At 42.9% G+C, this 21,723-nt stretch overlaps 1 pseudogene; it reads right to left on the reverse strand.

Moving 5' to 3' along the window:
• Window positions 1–8,339: 8,339 nt before the first annotated feature.
• On the reverse strand, window positions 8,340–8,451 carry LOC112302496 (U2 spliceosomal RNA; annotated as a pseudogene).
• Between the last annotated feature and the right edge of the window lie 13,272 nt (window positions 8,452–21,723).

Below are 21,723 nucleotides of genomic sequence, written 5' to 3' on the forward strand. Positions count from 1 at the left end.
GGCGATAGCCTTAGGAGTCCAAACTGGAAGAGGCACTAGAGCACTTGCCCACCCCTAGCGCTCTATGTCCAGAGAAGGCAAACTAAAAGTTGCTTACTTAGGAAGCTTGTGTCCACATCCGCTCCTTCCGATTCACTGCACGGCCTTCAGTGAGTCACTTCTCGTGAACCTTCATTTCCTCACCTGGATTGCTGCAAGGGGCTGTTCACCCCGTGAGGTCCTATAACAGTGAGAGAGTCCTGCATCTAGCGTCAGACTGCCTGAGTTCATAACCCTGCTCCCGCCCGCTGGTAGATAGGGGGAGTGGGGCAAGATACCTAGTTTCTCCATCTCTCAATTTTCTTGTAAATAAAATAGGGATGATAATGTCACCATCCTTAGGCTTATTATAACAATTAAATGACATAATATAAGTAATGCACTTAATACAGTGCCTGGCACATAGTAAGCTGTTAATGTTCATTGTTGTTGCTGTCAATCACTGGTTTTCAGAGTGCAGTCCCTGGATCAGCAACAGGAGCCTCACCTGGGAACTTGTTAGATGTGCAAATGTTCAGGCCCATCCCAGGGCTTGTGAACCAGAAGCTCTGGAAGGCAGGGGCACAGAGGATCCTGATGCTGCAGGTTCAAGTGTGAGAACCGCTGCTGTGGGTGGTTCTAAGATCCCTTCCAGTTCTGGAATTCTATTTCCTGCACATGTTTACACTTGTCCAAGGCCCAAGGAAATCATTATTATTTGTCCATGTTGTTCCACAAATATCTATTAAATCTCTATTCATGTTGGGACTGAGGGGGAAAAAGAAAAATAAGACAGAGCTTAAGGCCTCAACGAGTTTACAGTTCATCTCACCACCCTTAACTTACAATTTTCAAAATACATTGTTTATAAAGTTTTCTGCATTTGTTCATGAACAGGAGAGTTTCATTCTGTGAAAATAATATTTTCAAAGTGTTTTCTTATGGTTACAGTTTGAGTAAGGCATTAGTAAGTGACCTTCAAGTTTCTTCATTTTAGAACAGGATTAAATAATACCAGTCTCACTAATTTGTTATGAAGACGAATATGATTAAATGTGATGACATGTATGAAATGACATCGTTTCTTACAGATATCCAGTAATGGTCACTTAGATCTTGATTTGAATCTACTGTGTAATTAAATATTGTTGATTAGTATTGATTTAACCTTGTGGTGTATGTTATTAACATACAAAATAAGAGGAAAATATGTCAACTCATTATATGTTGAAATCCAGCTCCTGAATTCCAAAAAGAGCCTACACCACATTCTCTTTTATGGAAGTCAGGCAATGGGGACCCTCAGCAGGCGCTTTGGACTTCAGAGATACGTCATGGAAGTAGCTGGAGTTTGTCCTAAAGGCCACGCGGAGGCCAGGAGTCAAAGGAAAGTTCACACTCAAGTACAGGCTTCTCAGCTGTTTAGGGTAAAAACTTCAAAATCTCCTCAGAAAATTCCCTTTTGATTCTTATCTGATTAACCAGGCAGTCCACAGATTCCAGAGAGTTTCACCCCTTTTTCTTTGAAATCCAGGACCTGCCCTGAGCTTGAACTGGAAATGGGGCTCCTTATAATTCACCAAATTCCATTCAACAAACATCAAAGACCTCGATGCACTGCTTTTGCCTCACTCAGAGCTTGAGAACTTTGTAGACATGGGAGAAACTTTCCACACGTGGAGAGAAGGACAGCAACCATCCGATCCACTGATAGGAAGCATTCTGTCTGCTTTTCCTCTACTTACCAGAGCTAAGGAGAGACTGCTTCTCTTGAAACTCTTTGGGCTGAAATTTGAAATGTGAACCAAGATCTTGCTTCCCTGATAAGTCCCAGCCAGGGAAGAAAGGCACCTTGAGTCTGAGCTACAGATAGGGACATTCCTTCTATTTACTGAACCATCGCTCCTTGGGGCACTAGGGGTGTTCCTCACCCTTCTCCAGTCACCACCTACCCAAATCTCAGTGGCTTCTTTCTCGCCAATGAATCCAGGTAAGCTTTGGAGCTTAGGCAAGGCAATAATAGTCCCAGGTCCTATGACGTGAGCTAGCAAATCAAAATAAGGATGCCCTGAGAGTTTCTGTGTTAAGAGTATAGCTCTTGATAATTGCCATTAGGGACACAGTCCAGGATGCCTTTGTCTGTTTGGGCAGATGCTTTGTCCACAAGGATGTTCTTCAGGGATCTGGGACTTAGCACATTCAAACCCCAAACCATCATCATCACCCTGTTTCACTGAGTGCTTGGTCTGTCTGTGTCAGGGGTTGTGTGGGGCCCATTTCTTACTTGACCCCATTTCAACCCTCGACACTCTACAAGGTTGATTTTATCAACCCCATTTCCTAAGGGAAGACATCAAGCCTCAGCCTGGTCAGATAACGCAGCTGAAGTTTCATGATTAACTCAGTAAAAGTGAGATTGGTCCGCAGGTCCACCTGAACGCCAAAACCCATACTTTTCCCTGTTTTGGTTAGTGGCACAAAGAGAAATCCAAGTGTTCACATCAGAACACTGAGCACTGAGTCCTCCTCCTCCTCCACCCCTAAACCTCCCATTAGAAGTCTTACGATGCCTTCTTCCTAATTTACGTATACCTGCCCCTCTTCCATCTACCTCTCCAACACTCTTCGCTCTGCACTGTCAAGTTATTACAGTTTCATCCTATCATTTTCCTGACTCCATGGCTTTCCAATTCATCCTCTATGTTCCTCTCAGTTATCTTTCTTTTTTTTAATTATATTTTATTGATTTGGCTATTACGGTTGTCTCAATTTTTTCCCTTTTGCCCCAACTACCCAGCATGCCTGCCCCCCTCGCCCCCCCACACACACTCCTTCAGGCAATACCCCCACCATTGTTTATGGCTGTGGGTGATGAGTATAAGTTCTTTGGCTACCCCATTTCCTCAACTGTACTTTATACCCCCATGGCTACCCTGTAACTACCTATTTGTACTTCTTAATCCCCTCACCTCTTCATCCATCCTCCCACACCCTGTCCCATCTGGCAACCGTCAAAACAGTCTCCCTATCCATGATTTTGTCTCTGCTCTTGTTTGCTTAGTTTGTTTTTTAGATTCAATGGTTGACAGATATGTATGTATTGACATTTTATTGTTCCTAGTTTTGATTTTCTTTTTCTTAAATAAGTCCCTTTAAAATTTCATATTATAATGGCTTGGTGGTGATGAATTCCTTTAGTTTGTTCTCATCTGGGAAGCTCTTTATCTGCCTTTTGATTCTAAATGATAGCTTTACAGGATAAAGCAATCTGGCTGCAGGTCCCTGCTTCTCATCACTTTGAATATTTCTTGCCAATCCCTTCTAGCCTGCAAAGTTTCTTTTGAGAAATCAGCTGACAGTCTTAGGGGAACATGGGAACTCCACTGTAGGTAACTAATTTCTTTTCTTTTGCTGCTTTTAATATTCTCTCTTTATCTTTACCTTTGGCATTTTAACTATGATGTGTCTTGGACTGGGCCTCTTTGCATCGATCTCATTTGGGACTCTCTCTGCTTCCTGGGTTTGCATGTCTATTTTCTTCACCAAATTAAGGAAGTATTCTTTCATTATTTTTTCAAATAGATTTCCAATTTCTTGCTCTTTCTCTTCTCCTTCTGGTACCCCTATAATGAGAATGTTGGACCTGTTAAAGTTGTCTCAGAGAGTGTTTATCCTATCCTCATTTTTTTGGATTCTTTTTTCTTCTTGTTGTTCTAATTGGTTGTTTTTTTCCCCCTTATGTTCCAAATCATTGATTTGATTCTCAGCTTTATCCACTGTACTGTTGTTTCCCTGTAAATTGTTCTTTATTTCAATTAGTGTATCCTTCATTTCTGACTGGATCTTTTTTATGCTGTTGAAGTGCTCATTAAGTTCCTTGAGCATCCTTATAACCAATGTTTTGAACTCTGGATCTGATAGATTACTTATCTCCATTTCGTTAGCTCTTTTTCTGGAGTTTTGATCTGTTCATTCATTTGGGCCATATTTCTTTGTCTCCTCATTTTGGCAGCCTCCCTGTGTTTGTTTCTGTGTATTAAATAGAACTGCTTTGACTCCATGTCTTGGTGGTGTGGCCTACTGTAGTGGATATCCTGTAGGGTCCAGTGTCACCACCTCCCCTATCACCCAAGCTGGGTACTTGAGGTTCACCCTTTGTGTGGGCTGATTCTACCCTCCTCTTGTAGTTGAGACTTGATTGCTGATGAATAGAGGTATTTACCCAGGTCAGTTAGCTCCAAGGACTGGCTGTGACCACTGACTACAAACCTCCACACTCCTTGGAGGATCAGCTGTGCAGGGGTGCTTGGACTCTGGGATTTCCCAGGCGGTGCAAGCCAAAGTCAGTCCCAACCTGTGTTATGCCGGGAGCCACGCAGCATGAGCTACAAAGCAATCTGAGATGGCTGCTACTTGTGCTGGACTTGGAGACTCCCAGGTGAAGCCAAGCTGTGAACCTAGGCAGGCTGCTAGTGCAGGGCCAGGGCCACTTAGCAAGAGGTACAGGGGCTGCTGTCTCACTGAAGTCAGCTGTTGCTTGTTTAAGAGAATCTAAGAAATTGTGAAGCATGAGCCAAGAGCAGCCATTCATATGGAAAAACCACTGTTAACAGCTTGGGTGGGCCTATAAATTGGGTGAGGCAAAGCCTCAGGGGATCTCCAGGGTGGGGCAAACAGTGTGAGCAAGGTGGATGGAGTCTCAGATGTAGCACCTGCCTGCCAGCTCTGTGGCTGTGTGATGGAATGATTCAGAAAAGGAACAATGGCCTCTGCCTGCCTTTCTGTGTGGGAGAAAGGTGTTCCCCAGCTCTCGCCTTGATGCCAAACACTTCAGTTTCTTCCTGTATGCCACTAATGTCTTTCAAGCTGCTACCCTGGTGCAGAGGGAGTTAATCTGAGTAAGTCCACATGTGGGTTCTTTAAGGGGAACTGCTTGGGACTCCAGGAGTTTCTTCCACTGACTCAATCCCCACTGTTTTTTGCAGACAGAATTTATGGGGACTTTTCTTCCTGACATTGGAACTTTGAGCTAGGGGGCCTGGTGTGGAGCTGGGACTCCTTGCTCCTGAATTATCCCTCTCAAATTTTTATCCACCACTCATGGGTGTGGGACCAGCCTGATCAGCATCTGCACATCTGTACCCCTCCTACCTGTCTGGGTGGATGCAGTTTCTTTAATTCCATAGTTGTCATACTTCCATTCAACTTGTTTTCTGATGGTTCTGAGTGAGGGTTGTTCTGTATTTTAGTTGTAATTTTGATGTGGTTGTGGGAGGAGGCAAGCCATGTTTACCTACACCTCCGTCATTACAGGAAGTGATCTGGTTTCATGTCTCTAAAATGAGAGGAAAAATATCCATGCACTGCAAAAATCACTGGAGAACTAAATAACTGAAAGAATTTTCTGTACTGATTCTGAATTATCCAATTTCTCTACTTGTGCCATAAGCATTTAGGACAGAGCCCTTTCTTTGATTTCCAAAGGAAGAAATAAAAAGAGTTAAGAGAAACCAAGTGATTCAGGAGCAAGGGCATGTCCAATCTCAAGTCAGAGTTAGAATTCCAAATACTGAACATCATAATAGATGTTCAATTGGTATTTATTTGATTAACTGGCCGCTTGTTTAACAGGAGTGAAAGCTCAGCTCCTTGAGGAAGATGGGATGTGTCACCTTCCACTCATCCCTGACCACAGCAGTGCTGGCTCAATCTCAGGAGACCTTTGTGTGACTTTAGTGGTGGTGACAGTTTAATATGGAACCAATCATATTCTCTAGGGTCCCTGCTTATAGGCTGGCAGACCCAGGGTTACAGGTATTTTTTATAGCCTCGGTGTGAAGCAAAGTTAATAAATCCATGACTAGGAAGAAGAGCTGAATCTAAGGACAAGAAAGAGCAGAACTATCCCCAAAGAAATTGTCTTCCAAACTGCTCCCTCTTTTTGCCATCATTTCAGTTGCGCCTTCTCTCTCTCTCTCTCTCTCTCTCTCTCTCTCTCTCTCTCTCTCTCTCTCATGTGCGCACACACAAAACCTGCCCTGCCTTTCCAGGTGCCAGCTCTTCCACTCATTCCCAGTGTCCTTGACTCATGCCTCCTTCTCTCTCTCCAACACCACTGCCCATGAAACCTTGCCTCAAACCAGCAAGTCCAGACTTGGGGACCTCCTCTTTCTTACATGCATATTGGCCGATTTCCTCCTAAGAAATCTCATGTCTACCCCACTCACCCAAATCCTCCCAGTCCTTTATATCTCCACTGAAGACACACCCCCTGGAAACCTTCCCTGAACCTATCAGCCCTTCAGCTCCCTGAAGAGTCTGGGGCACTGAAAACCTCTCTTCTCATGGGTAGTTTCCACATAAACCTCTCTATAGGGTTGGTTACTGAACCCCTTAACCAGACTGAAATCATCCTTCCAGCTGAAACCCTAGCCCATGCTGCTCTGGGACAGCGCCGAGGACCTCAAGCACCCTGCTTGTCCATCTCTGGCGGACTGTTGCTGTTATACGGCAAGCATAGCAGACAAGGGGGTCTGGAAGGTGAAGGAAACGGGGCAGAACAGAGGAAGCAGGACATTGTGTGACTTAAAAAATCACACAAATACATTAAACATGTATAAATTCCTTTAGCTTTTTCCCAACCAAGGGCCTTAACACAGTGCAGGAGCATTTTAGTGACAAGGACACAAGTAATACATTCACTGAAGCTCCTCGGGGGAAATGTAATTCAACTTCATTCTCTCTGGAGAGAGAGGGATGAGAGTCACAGGAAGAGAAGTTGTGTGTGTGTGTATGTGAGTTGTGTGTGTATGTGTGTCTGCCTGTGTGAGCATGTGTATGACTGTTGTTTGCAGGAGTGGTTCCTACTTGGCCATTGCTTTCACATGCCCGCAGTGGGCAGCCACAGTCCCGGTTAGAGCCAGGATTCCACCCCATGCAACATATCGAGAAGGGGGTGGCCCACGGGGACTCCTGAAGGCTGGAGCTGGAGAAAGCAAGAAGCCACTGCCCCCACGGCGCCAGTGGAGAGGTGAGGCCTGGAGGTGGTGCAGAGCTTGGACCAGGCTATGGCTGAGCAGAAACCACAACTCAAGCCCTGCTCCTGACCTGTCATGAGGTGGGGCACCAGTGCCCGCCGGGAGCCTTCTTTGGTGCCTATAAAACAGTGCCAGTGAGAGAGCAGCAGCAACAAGCCTCACCCTCTCATTAAGTTGCCATCCAACGCTTGGCTGTACATACTGTCTTTCCAACTTTTGCCGCTGGGGCTGGCAGTGGAATTTCTCCTCAGAGGCTCCATGTAAAGAAGCCAGAGAGGGATGGAGAAGGTCTAAGTAGTGCAATGAATGAACAGGTGGGAGAAAAGGCCCCACAAGAAGGGCAGATGAGGTGAGCCAAAGAGAAACAAAGGTGAGCCAAAGCGTCAGCCACGGAGTATGACAGCAAAGGCCCCTGGCCAAGTTTAACAAAGCATTTCTCCTCTCGGCAGGAGAGGAAAGCCAGACCAGGCAGGTTCTGGAAGTTACCTCAGAAAACTCCAGCCTCCTGAGTCCTTCAGTTTACATTACTACAGCATAGAAGCAAAGCTGCGTTAGGAAGAGTCCCAGACGCAGACAGGGCCCCTAGACAATTCCAGTTTTCCTAAGAGGCTGCTGTAACTGCAACCTGGAAACAAAGCTGGGCCCAGCCTCATGATGTGAGAGTTCCTTTGAGACTTCTTGTCTATCGTTGGTCCAAACCTGTCTAAAACCAAGGCATCTTGTGCCTCAGCCAGACTAATCCTCCTGAAAAATGCTTTCATCTCACCCCTCCCTGGATCAGATCGCTCTCCTGGCTCCACATGGTCTCCCGCTTCAAGTCTAAACTACTGTTCCCCATTCTAGGCACCCCAGTCCAGTCCTGCCTCACTTCCCATCCTTAGATCCTTTCGCTCGACTACACACCTGATTCAATCAGGTCTGCCTCCTCACTCTTTCCTGTACCCTCTATGCTCATTCCTAACTCTGGCGCCTTTTTTCCCTCCTCTCTTGCCCAAGAAATCCTGTCTTCTTCCTCTGCCTAAAATAATCTGCCTACTCACCAAGGTGTGGCTCAGGTTTACTTCTTCCATGAACTGTTTATCTTTACCAGTCTACACTGATCTCTCAAAATGACATTGTAGCAACCCTATGCACATCAGGGAGCGAAGACTGTGTGTGTTGTAGAAAGCCCAGGCTTACCCCTAGCCACATAGCTCAGCTGGTTAGAGTGTTGGCCCAATACGCCAAGGTTGTGGGTTTGATCCCCAGCAGGGGCGCACACAAGAAGCAACCAATGAACACATAAGTAAGTGGAACAACAAATCCTCTCTCTCTTTCTAAAATCAGTAAGTAAAATTTTTAAAACTGGTAGGAACAGATACTACACTTGATCTTAGCCAAAAGGCCACAAAGCGATCAATAAGTACATTTTTTTTTTAAAAAAAAGAGGAAAGAAAACAAAAGAAAATAGAAAAGAGAAAGCAAGCCCTGGCTTACACCTAGACAGCACTATCCAAGTTCAACGCCCTGACTCTGGAGTCAGCTGGGCCTGGGTTCACACTGGGCCACCGCTAGTCCATACGGCACATTTGTGCCCGTTAGAAAGAGGCGCTGCCAACCTGCACAGCTGTCCACCGCAGCCCTGGTGCAAATGTCTCCTCTGCTGCCCACCAGCTGCATGGCTTGAAGCAAGTCCTTAACCCCATCATCATAGATGCTCATCTGCATAATGGAGATAACGGTGCCACCCCACTGGGTTGTTCTAAAAGTTAACAGAACTAATATGAAGTACTCAGCATTAGAATCCATTGGGTGCTCCCCAAATGTTAGTTATTACCGTCCCTGGCCTTCTCTCCTTCTTTGATGAGCTGTCTCCAGAAAGAGGAAGAGGCATCAGTAATTTCTTAAGAGAGCAACTGACTCGTCCACTTCCTTCTCCTCTTTTCCCTGTGGCATTTTGTCACCACATCTCCTAATGGGCGATTTCAAAGACTCCAAAACCAAAAATAATATAGCTTTATGGGGGGCAAAACATGTATCTGGGGACTAAGGATAATCATATTTAGCCTGAGGCAACTCAGCATCAGGTATACAATAGAGAGAGAAAGAAAAATTAACCTCTAAATGGGAGGAGAGTAAGAAAGTTGTCCCTAAAGCCAGTATTTGAGAGTGGAAAGATAGGAGAACAAATGAGTAGATGCAGAAACCGAGGCAGTATAGGGCTGACTTGGGTGTTCTTAGTAATTCACTGGATTGGCCTTGGGGTCTGACACCCTAAGTTTCTTTTATTTTTTTAAAGATTTTATTTATTTACTTTCAGAGAAAGAGGAAGGGAGGAAGATAAAGAGGGAGAGAAACATCGATGTGAGAGAGAAACATCCATGTGTGAGACAAACATTGTTTGGTTACATCCTGCGTGCCCCCAACCGGGAACCTGGCCTGCAATCCAGGCATGCGCCTTGACCAGGAATCAAACCGGGACCTTTCTGTTTGCAGGAACAACACCCAACCCACTGAGCCACACCAGTCAGGACTGATGCCCTAAGGTTCTATCTTCAGTCTATCCCTAACTTGCTGTGTGAATTGGACAAGTTATTTAACCTCTCTGTGCCCTAATTTACTTATCTAAAGATAATAGACGAGTGTAACCCTATAAGGGATACAGCTTGACAGTGTAAGTGTCCCCATGTCTGGTGGATATTTAACATGTAAATGGCCCTCACTGGCAACCAGTGAGAGAAGAAGCTAAGCCCAGGGAATAATGACAGGATTAATAAAGCAAATTAGTAAATTGAGAGAGTGGCTAGGGAGGAAGGCAGGGCATTAAGAAGGGAGGTAGGAAGGTAAGCCAGATGTTACATGGAGCACTGCAGCATACAGCATTCAATTCAGTTAGATGCCCCTTGCTAGCCAGGTGGGGGGCCATTGGTTATGTTCACCATCTCTCCCCAGATAAATCAGGGTCAGGGTCCAGGACAGCTGATTCAGCCTGAGGAAGAAGCAGAAAATACAGAGAGAGTTGCATTCATCACAGTAAATATCTTATACTTTGTCAAGTATCTGACACATTTCATGTGTGCATTAAATTTTGATGAGGGCATCTACAAGCCTTCAGTTAGTATTTAATCTATCCTGGTAAATTATTTAACCAGAGCAGAACTCATGATTCCAAGAGTATTTATTTTGCATTTTTTATCAGAAATAATTTATACGAAAGTAGAATAGATCAATAAACCCCACTGTTTATTCATCACCCAGAATTCATCACCCAGAATCAACAATAATCAACTCACAGCCAAGCTTATTTCATGTATATTCCACTCACCTCCTGCCCAAACCCAAACTCAAACTATTGTAAAACAAATCCAAAGCACTGTATCATCTCATGATGTGGATACTTCAAAGAGAAAGAAAAGGGAGAAGGGACACACATAGTTTACATAAATTTTACTTTTCCTAAAACAAGGGATGGGGCATGGCAGAAAGGAAAGCAGGAAGCCCAGTTCCCAGGATGAGCAGAGAGTGACCAGTTCGACTCCGTTTTAATTGCTTCTCCACTTTACATTTACACAGTTTATCCGTTATCATTGCTGTTGAATATGTTGCCCTGTAATTTTAGCTTTAATGGTCTCGCGTGGGTTTGCCTCATCACCTCCTATTAAATTGGAAACACCTGGCTAGCAAGAGCCGTTTTACGAATTCAGTGCTGTATGTTGCGGTGTTCCGTGTGACATCTGGCTTACCTTCCTACCTCCCTTTCTTCTTAATGCCCCGGCTTCCTCCCAAGCCAATCTCCTAATAACTTCCTAACTTCCTTTTATTAATCCCATCAACGTTTACTGGGCCCAGCTCCTAGCATATAAATAGATAAGATGAAAATGAGATGAGAACACCTAGCAGACACTGGAGACTGAGAGTTGGCAGAAAGGTGGTGAGTGCAGCTGAGAAGAGTAAGAATGAATTTGCCAACAAAGGAGGAGGGAAGTAGTTAAAGGTGCAACACGGCATTCTAGGTGGAGGAAGCAGCCCTGGCAAGGTCTGGGAAGGAAACTTGGGGGCTATATGGGGAACTCCAAAATGTACTATGTGGCTGGATCAACGCATGTGATGAATGAAGGACGGAGAATAACGAACACTGAAATACACAGAATCAAGCATAGTTCAAGTCTCGGAGAACAGTACTGTTGAACTGAGGGCGTGTGGTGGGAGGAGTCCCAATATGAGAGAGATACATGATGCCCCCTCCGAGCGCCTGGATTCACTGCAACACTCTCAACTTCGACAGCGTCTCCTATGAGAACATATCCTCCGAAAACAAGCTTATCTGTTCGATAGTTTACTAAGAACTGGTGCCTCCACCAAACACTGCTCCATGATATAGATCAGCAACATTATGAAAGGCATGCACATCTATTTAGTTTGCAAACATGGGTTTTTCCAGAAAATGTTTTCAAAACAGATACTAGACCAGACTTCATTATTTTTATATATTTGTTTCTCTTGGTGCAATAAAACAAATGCTAATAGGGGTGGAAGGATGGTAATGCAGAGAAATCATTTTATTCTGGTTATTGTTTTTATTAGGGTGAGTGAGGCTGCAATGCATCCGTGGAAATACATTTGGAAACGTTCATTTCATGGCACAGGAGCTGTTTAATCATGGCTTTGACCTAGATTTGTAGAACTCAAAACGAAACCCAGGATTGCCGGTTGGCTGCTGAGTCGGAGTGCCGCAGACAATCATTGCCATGGAATTATTGAGTATCTGTTCTGGCTATCACCCCTACCCCAATTTGTTTGGCAGTTGAAAATGCTGCTCTTTGCACTTGACTGGGTTCAGAGCTCCAGGGCTGGAGGGATGGATGTTGTTGTAAGTTCCAGGGGTCAAGAATCTGAATTGCGATGAAGTATGCAAAAGTGAGCTCTGGAGTGAGGAGTGTGATTAAGTGACCTCTAATGTTCCTTATATTTACATAATAATACCCTGGTCCTTGGACCACAGATATCTGGAGCTACTACATTTATAACTTTTTTTCTAAAATAGAAGTTAACCAGACTTCAGCAAGATGACTCAGGGATGACGACGTAGGGAACAGTTTGACATTGAGATCAAATTTTATGCTTACGAGATTTGGCTTTAGATTCCACCAAGAACCTTGTTCCAGGACAATGCCAGCTCCCCTGCATCCAGACGCAGCTTCGTTTCCACCCATATGTTCTCCATTTGAGTCAGGGGCTCACTCACCTGTTTTTCACATTTGTAGCCCATGGTTTTCTATGCCCTGATTGTACTGTCTTGCTTGGCTGCTATCCATCCACTCTCACCTTCATCTGCAAGCCCAGTTGTGCCTCCAACTTTGGAGATAGGCCTGCTCTTGGAGAAGACAGGCTGTTTCTTGGACACTTACAGTCTAAAATACCTGTCCTGAATCCCTCCACTCTCAGACCATCACTAGTAGGGTCTAGTTCCAATCTTTCAGAGGCTGCTTGCCCAACATGTGCTGCTAGTTACCTTCATGCTAACATCCAGCTCTGATCTCCTACCCTGGCTGATCTCCTACCCTGCTCCTTCTTGGAGCTACCACTGGATTTTAAACCGTAAGGCCTTGAAAATTATCCTTGTGACCTACAACTTCTAGATCCCTGGGACACATACCCTCTGGGACCAACATATATCTCCCAGCTGGGCTCCCATGTGGATTTTCAGTCTCTGTCTTGACAGCCCAACCTGGGCTCATAATCCCACAGTTCCCTAGTCTGTCCCAGCCCTGCCAGGCCTGAAGCCTCCCTAATGACCCTGGATTTGATTTCTGACCAAGGAGAAAGTGAAGGTGAATGCATGCCTGGCTCTGCCAAAGCCTTGCCTCAGTTATCAGCACCACCTTATCACGTTCTAATTGCTTTTCTCTGGTATCAGTTTTCTTTCTTATATGACCAGATGCTGGACTCTGACCCAGAATTTGACCTGACCATAGTAACAGTGTCCATCTTACACTTCTTCCTTCCCTGGAATTCTCAGGGCCTCTTGAGCCACTGGGATATTAGCGTATTCTGATAGTTGGCTCGAATGTACTCAGACCTTCCTAGCCTTAACCAGCAGTAGCTGTGGTCCCAGCACTTCTGAACCAACCCAGGGTCCTTTCTAGGATGCCGTAATATTATGATTTACCTCAGTGTCCTCTAGACTAACTTCTGTAGAAAATTACTATTCTATGAGACAATAGGAATTTGTAGAAACGAACAAACAAAAGTGCTGTATATACATGTTTATTTCATGATCACGTGAATTTAGGAAATACTTCATTATAGGACTTTCCAACTCCTTTAATATTCTACTGGTGAGCCTTGTAATATTAAAGGGATGGTGGGAGGTGGGCATAGTGTATAGCTTTTTAAAAATGTGGTAGCCTAGCCCTGGTTGGTGTGGCTCAGTGGATTGAGTGCTGGCCTGCAAACGAAAAGGTGGTCTGTTCAATTCCCAGTTAGGGCACGTGCCTGGGTTGTAGCCACATCAATGTTTCTCTCCCTCTCTCCTGCCCCTCTCTCTAAAAGTAAGTAAAATCTTTAAAAATAAAATTAAATTAAAAAGTGTTGGCCTACAGAAGTTTTTTGTGAAATATTCTACATGTCAATAGAAGCTCCCCAGAACACCTCATGGGAAATGCGGAGTGATTTAAGCTCTATTCTTTGATGCGGACTTGAAGACATTTGAACACATTTTTCTCTGACAGAACCAAAACGGAGCAGGGCATCAAGACTTCTCTCAAAATCACAATGAAATTGGACCCTTATCTTACACCATACATAAAAACTAACTCAGAATGGATTAAACATGTAATCATAAGACCTGAAAGTATAAACCCCCTGGAATAAATCATAGGAGGAAATCTTGACATTGGTTTTAGCAATGATCTCATGGATATGCCACCAAAAGCGCAGACAACAGAAGCAAAAACAGGTAAGCGGTGTGCACCAAACTAAAGAGCTTCTGCTCAGCGAGGAAAGCGATCAACAGAGTGAATGGAGTGGGAGAAAATGTTGAAAATCATATATCTGATGAGGGGATAATTTTCAAAATATGTAAGGAACTCCTACAACTCAGTAGTAAAAACCAAACCAAACAAAAAACTAATAACCAATTTAAAAATGAGCTAAAGAGTTGAATAGACATTTCAGAAGATATGCAAATGGCCAACAAGTATATAAAAAGATGTCAAACATCACTAATCATCAGAGAAATGCAAATCAAAGCCACAGTGAGATATTACCACACACCTGTTTATATGGCTAATACCCAAAAGTCAAAACATAACAGTGTTGCTGAGAATGTGGGGAAAAAGAGAACCCTTATATAGCATTGGTGGAAATGGAAATGGGTGTAACCACTATGGAAAACATGGAGGGTCTGCAAAATATTAAAAATCGAACTACCGTATGTCCCAGCAATTCCACTTCTGGGTTTATATTCAAAATAATTAAAATCAGGATTCCCACATTCATTGAAGCATTATCCTCGACAGACAAGATTTAGAAACAACCTAAACGTCAGTTGGCAGATAAGTGGATAAGGAAAATCTGATACCTACATACAAAGGAATACTGTTCACACTTAAGGAAAAAAGAAGGAAATTCTGCAGTGCGGGACAACACGAAGAATCTTCAGGATTATGCTAAGTGAAGCAAGCCAGTCCTTGAAAGATAAATATCGCATAATTCCATTTATGTGAGGTATTTAAAATAGTCAAATTTACAGAATCAAAAAGTAGAATAATGGTTGCTGGAGGTTAGAGAGGGAGAGAAAATGGAGAATTACTAATCAAGGGGCATAAATTTCAGTTATGTAAGGTGAATGAGTTGTAGAAATACGCTGTATAGCATTGTATTTATAGTCACATATAGGAGTGTACACTTAAAAAGTTGTTAGATGGTAGATGTCATGTTAAGTATTCTTACCACCACAAAATAAAATTTAAAAAAAGAAAAAGAATAAAATCATAGTAATTAAATAAAAATATCAGAGATAGGATTTTTAATTTTAAATTCTTACATGCATTTGTTCAAAAGTTTATAAACTCAAGTTTATATTATTACACACATATTAGAATGACTAAAATAAAAATACAAAATACTTTAATAAAATTATAATTAATATATTTTAAATAAAAATATAAAATAGTATACAGCAATACTAGGAACTGGCAACGATGCTCTGGGAACATGGAATGGTACTGCCACTGTGAAAGCAGTTTGATAGATCCCTGAAGTTAAACATATATTCACATACTACCGAGCAATCATACACCTGGGTATTTACCCTAAAGAAGTGAAAACACGCACACACACAAACCAGTACACACGTGGTCATCACAGAAGCTTTACCTAAACCAGTCCAAATGTCCTTCAGCGTGTGAATGGTTGAACTGCGGTACATCCCTATTGTGGAAATACCATTCAGCATTAAAAAAGAACAAACTGTTGATATATACAACAATTTGGTTAGATCTCAAGGTAATTACGCTAAGTGAAAAAAAGCCAATCTGAGCAAGTTACATACTTTACGATTCCATTCATAGAACAGCCTCTAAATGGTGAATGACTAAACTGTCCATCACTGTGGTGATGGAGAACAGTTCCCAGGGTGGAGGGGAAGGCACGCAAAGGGTAGCAGGAGGGAGTTTCTTCGTGGTGCTGAAACAGTTCTGTATTCTGTGATGGTGGTTACGTGAATTTACACGTGATAAAATTTCACAGTGCTATACACCGAAAAATAAAATAAAAGTGCATGTAAAAATTGGTGTAAACTGAGTAGAGTCTGAGGTTGAATTAATCACATTGTCAGTTTCCTGATTTGGGTAATGTTTCTTGGCTACCCAAGAAGTTATCCACGGGACAATCTTGGTGAAGAGTAAACAGAAACTCTGCGCTACTTTGGAAACTTCTTGTGTCTTAATCTATTTCAAAGTAAAGTCGCTTTTTTTGTTTAATAAGGAGAAAGCCAAAACAAAAACAATTCAGCTTTGGTGGAGTCCAGATGAAAGGCTCTGGGAAGGCAGGAATTTAGTCCACCTTAGTTATCATTCAGAACCATGCCTGGCTGACTCAGTTCTACAACGAGATTTCGTGGCTCCACCATTGACTAGCAGTGTGACTTGGGGAAAGTCACCACCTGCCTGTGCCTTAGTTTCTTCACGAGTAGAATGGAAATAGTAATAGTTCCTACATCATAAGATTCAGATTAAGATTAAAGAGTGATTAATGTCAGGTGCTTTGAATACTTTGTAGGAGGAAGAAGAGTTCCATGAAGGGATATACGAGGTCCATCCAGAAAAAGTCCAGCCACTGTTAATTAATATAACAAGAATGGTTTGCAAGACATCAGTGTAACCTGGCAGGCAAAGAGAGTGGACTGGAATGGGCATGCATGAATAATGATGACTCCACTGTATACTAGTCAGTGGGGAGAGTAGACACCAGTGAGTGAGCATGTGTACTGTGTGGCCATCACACTCAAAATGACTGAGCGAGTAGAGCAACAAGTCTGTATCAAATTTTACATTAAGCTTGAACATTCCTCTGCAGAACCTAATTGGATGACTTGGAAGGCCACAGCTAGGGGCAACTGGTGACTGGCAGCTTCATCACAACAACATGCCCCCTCATGCATCACAGTTCATGCAGTTTGGGGGAGAAACATCAAATCACCCAGGTGACTGAGACCCCTAAGCCCAGATTTGGTGCCCTGTGACTTTTGACTTTTCCCAAAACTAAAATCAACTTTAAAAGGGAAGAGATTTCAGACTGTTGATGAGACTCAGGAAAATCCAATGGGGCAGCTGATGGTGATTGGGAGAACTGTGTGAGGTCCCAAGGTGCCTACTTTGAAGGGGACTGAGGCATCATTGTCCTATGTACAGTGTTTCTTGTATCTTCTTCAATAAATGTCTCTATTTTTCATATAACATGGCTGAATACTTTCTGGACAGACCTCAATCTTTTAGAAATATGTTATGTACAAGCAGTCGCATGATTTGCCTAATGTCTGGGCAACATGGTTAACAATACACCTGCGAAACTGTGGAGCAACCAATGTACTCCTCACTTATGAAATGATACGAGCTCCCTGCTTACATAGGACAACTATTTTCCTTCTGTTTCTTTTTACCTTTTTCAACCTATCTCACTTCCCAAAGCTTTGAAATATGTGGAACGTCAACTACCAGCTCTTTGTTTTTGACACAATTTCTTTGAAATTGTGAAAAGGAGGGCTTACGCTACAGAACTTTGAAATATTTTTCCTTGATTCATATTTGGTTTGATTCTCTTAAGACCCTCTTTGTATTTCCATCACTTCAAGTAGACACATTTGAGTACAACACCCGTATGTCTGTTTCTCTTAAGGAGCTGTGAACCCAAGGCCAGGGATCTGCATGCGTTCATTTATTCAACATAGAGGGACTGAGCACCTGTCGTGTTCCAGACCCTACTCCAGACACTGAGGATACAGCAGTGTAAGAAAAATGCCCTGTTCCCATTGGTAGTTACAACTTTGGATGGAATTCTTCATTGTATTTCCAGCTCCTAGCATGGTGCTTAGCCCATGGTAGGTGGTCAAATGTTTCACGGATGGATGGGTGGAGTGATAAAATCAATGTTTCTGTTGCTGGGTACACTATATTTAAACAAAATGGACCAAAACTTGGTATGAAATTGGCTGTTCTAAGCTTCCTGAGAAAAGGAGAAACAATTGTCATGACTACTGCAAATGACCTACCGTTTGCCTCTTCCTCCTTCCCCATGGGACTTTTATTTAGCATTTTGCTGTGTATAAAGCAGTAGGTGAGCAAAACGAGACAATGAAGTGCAGGAGCATCTCTTTTGGAGAGAGGGAGGACTACGAAAAGACTCTTAACCAGGGCTGTCAAACTCATTTTCCCCGGGGGCCACATCAGCCTCACGGTTGCCTTCAAAGGGCCAAATGTAACTTTAGGACTGTATAAATGTACCTACTCCTTAACTAGGGGAAAGGAGCTCAGCGCTGCTTCCAGGTAGAAACAAGGTGCCGGGCCAGATAAAACAAGGTGGAGGGCCCGCGGGCCTTGTTTGCCACCTGTGCTCTTTGAACTTTTTCCTCATGAAGATATTAATTATAAGCAATTTCTCTGTTGAGAAATGTAAAAAGATTGGCCAGAAAATAGCTGGTATGCTCCTCTCTAAACTTCAAAATTTAAATTCTCTTGCAATTTGCATTACACTAATGTTTGTATCGGAGCCAAGTCCAGGGAAAGGATCTAAAATCACAAAGAGGTTGGGAGTGGTGGTGCCACTTCTTCTGGAGAGCCAGATAACAGGCTGATTCTCTTTGCAGATTGTACTAAGATGTTTCTCACAAAGCTATTACTAACATTTACGTCTCGTCCATGTAACTCTTATCTTGGTTTTCTGGGATGTAAAACCATTCACTGGGTGCCATGGAAATACTCTAAAATGATTTTATTTTTCAAATTCAACAGTACGTACACTTGGTGCAAAACTTAGAAGGCTCCAAAGAACAAATCATGACAATAACATGCCCTTCCTCTCCTCTTCCTCTCTCCTGGCCACCCTGTTCCCCTCCACAGAAGTATCCATTGACATGTTTCTTGTATCCTATATATTTTATGAATATCCACATTTTGGAAATAACAAGACTCCAGCATCCAAGTGTGTTTCCCATAAGGAGCTACTTGGAAGTCAAATAGACTATGTAAAAACTTTTTTAGATCTGTAATTCTAATTAATTCCTGCTCAGATGATTAACTTTATTTTCTATTTAGTTTCAAGAAAAGAGCCCAAAACAGATACCCTAGAATTATGAAGGAGCTCTGGCAGGGAATGATGGCAACCAGGCTGTGTGCCACTCACAAGCAGGTATGGTCCGACTTCCCACCTAAAAATGACAGGCTCTCCACATGACGTCCAAGGTGCCTTCCAAAGGTAAGGACCTCAATTCTGCCAAACAAGAGGTCACACTTTCCTCAAGTCAAAGTTCAAGATGGGTACTTTTTGCATCTACAGAACCGTACGATGAGACTGATGTGCCAGTGGCCCAGGAGCTACAAAACTCTGAGATTCTTTGATATAGTCAGTGCAGTTTTATGACTCATTATGTTACTTCACTTCTTTGAAAATCGAGAAAACTTCAATCATATACATATAAATACATATCAGAGTAATATCACTTCCAAATGTTCTTGACCAATCACACCTTATACATTCTGCTCAAAGCCACAAACTGATTAATTGCAGGTGGTTTCAGCAATGCTATTTAAGCTTTAAGATGTTGCCCCATATCGGCTTCATAGTGCATCAACTCCTAACAGTTCTATGAGTCTTACCGTACAATCCTAAAGCAAGTCTGCAGAGTTCAGTGGGACTGGCTATAAGACAATCACAATGGCAGATTTCCAGGTTGACTCCCCGTAAGATTTATTCATCAGATCTGGGACGAGGCTTGGGAAGCACTCCCTTGGCCAGTTCTTTTTCAATCAGTGGTTCTCTAACTGACTCCACTTTGGAACCTCCTGGGGAGCTTTAAAAAAAAAACCCAGAATCACTCTTGCCAGGTGGCTCAGTTGGTTGAAGCATCGTCCCTACACAAAAAAGGTTGCAAGGTCAGCGCGCATACAGGAGAGGCAATTGATCGATGTTTCTCTTACATCGATGATCTCTCTCTCTCTGAAATCAATATATATCCTTGGGTGAGAATTTTTAAAAATGCAGATGCCTAGGTTCCACCCCATGAGATTCGGATGTAATTGGCCTGGAATACAACCTAAACATTGGATTTCCAAAGCTCCCCTGCTCATTCCAGTGTGCAGTCAGGATTGAAAATTACCGCTGTAGATTTTGACCAAGATTGCTTGATTCTGGAAATCTCTTTGGATTATTAGAAATTGTTTATTTCTCTCATGTGGAACTGGTGTAATCTCCATATTAGTGCTACTCTTGGTGTGAAACCGAGGCCTAATCTCAGGCTGCTCAATGGGGAGACCAGCCACATCCCCATCACCCAGGTACCCCCAAGTATAGAAACAGAATCTGCATTTTTACAAGACCCCCAGGTGTTTCACGTGCTCATTAAATTTTAAAGAGCTCAGCAAAGTGGCCTCCTTTATGCATTTCTAACAAGCTCCCTGGTGTGGTTCTACTGGTCTTGAGGCCCCCAGGGGCAAGAATCTAAAGCACTTTTTCTCAAAGTGTGACCCAACAAGGGTTTCCAGAAAAAAGTGTGGAAAGCTCGTTCTGGACTTCACCACAAACCTTCCTGAATCCTCTGGGTATTGTAATAACTATATATGGTGGGTACTTGAAATATTGGGAGAATCAGTCTGTAAAGTATATGATTGTCTAATCACTATGCTGTATACCTGAAACTAAAAATAATATTGAATGTAAACCGTAATTGAAAAATAAAATTTCAAAGAGTAAATAAAAGTGTTTGAAATGGTGGGGGTACAAAACCTCTCCAGGACTCTGCCCTCACAGCTGACTGCTCATTCGCAGGTGGCTCATGTTTCCGGGAAGGGTGGAGAAGCCTGAGGCAAGTCCGCCTAGTCCCCAGCGCAGGAGTCCTTTGAAAAGCAGCCCAGTCTAATTGTCTAAAAGCTCCTCTGCATTTAACCTGCAGTATTACTCTCTAAAGAAAAAGTCTCTCCTCCTTAGCCCTTCAAAAAACTGACGACAGTCTTTCCCTCGCCTATCTGGTCTTCCGCATCAGGCTTAGATTCCCCAACAATTGCTCCTCATTGTGTTTCTTGCTCTTCTGGTTACCCCCCCACATTGGAAACCTTCCAGTTCAGCACACCCCTCAAATTAAGCAGATCAAACTGGAGAAAACCTTCTCAATGAGCAATATAGTATATAAATGAGACTCTCATCAACTCAGATCAGAACATTATATTTTAAATCAAGCAGCAGGAGGTTGCATTTTTTTGTTTTGTTTTTAGAAAAGCTCTGTATCATGTTAATTTAATATTAAGCTTCTATTTAACCACAACCTCTACGTCCCTTCCCCTGGGTCTTGAAGACCACCCCATTCCTGTACTTTCACAATTATGTAATGAATGTAAGTATACGGCTTTACTTATAACCCAGATAAATTTCATCACTGTGATCTTTGCCCACTGTTTCGCACCAAGAAGTTCTGGTTACTAGTCCTGAACAGAGTAAACAGTCTTGGATTCAGGCTCAAGTCTGGCTTCTACAACTCTGCTATAGAGCCTTAAGCAAGTTCCTTAGCCTTTACAAGACTACTTTTCATATTGGTAAGGGCACAACAATAGTACCTATCGTAAGGTAGTTGTAGATGTTCAATAGGATACTGTAAACGCACTTCGTAAAGCGTAAAGCTGTGTAAATGGTTAAGGGCATCCCCAATCTTTGAATAACTTACACTTAATAACCATAACATTTTCGCATCCATCCATCATGTTTTCCACCCCAATAAATGTGGCAGTCCTAAAATCTTCTGAAACACAAAATCTGTCTCCTCCACTACCATATACGACCCATTCTAATTTGCTTTTTTTTCTTGTGTGAAGAATTCCTGACCTCCGTCCACAAAAGGAAGGGAAACCCAACACCATGATGGTTCTCCAGAAACCACCCATGTGGGAGTGGGTGAAATCAAAAAAGCCTGTAATGACCCTGA

Source organism: Desmodus rotundus, chromosome 11 (genome assembly GCF_022682495.2).
Source record: "Desmodus rotundus isolate HL8 chromosome 11, HLdesRot8A.1, whole genome shotgun sequence".
Classification (NCBI taxonomy): domain Eukaryota; kingdom Metazoa; phylum Chordata; class Mammalia; order Chiroptera; family Phyllostomidae; genus Desmodus; species Desmodus rotundus.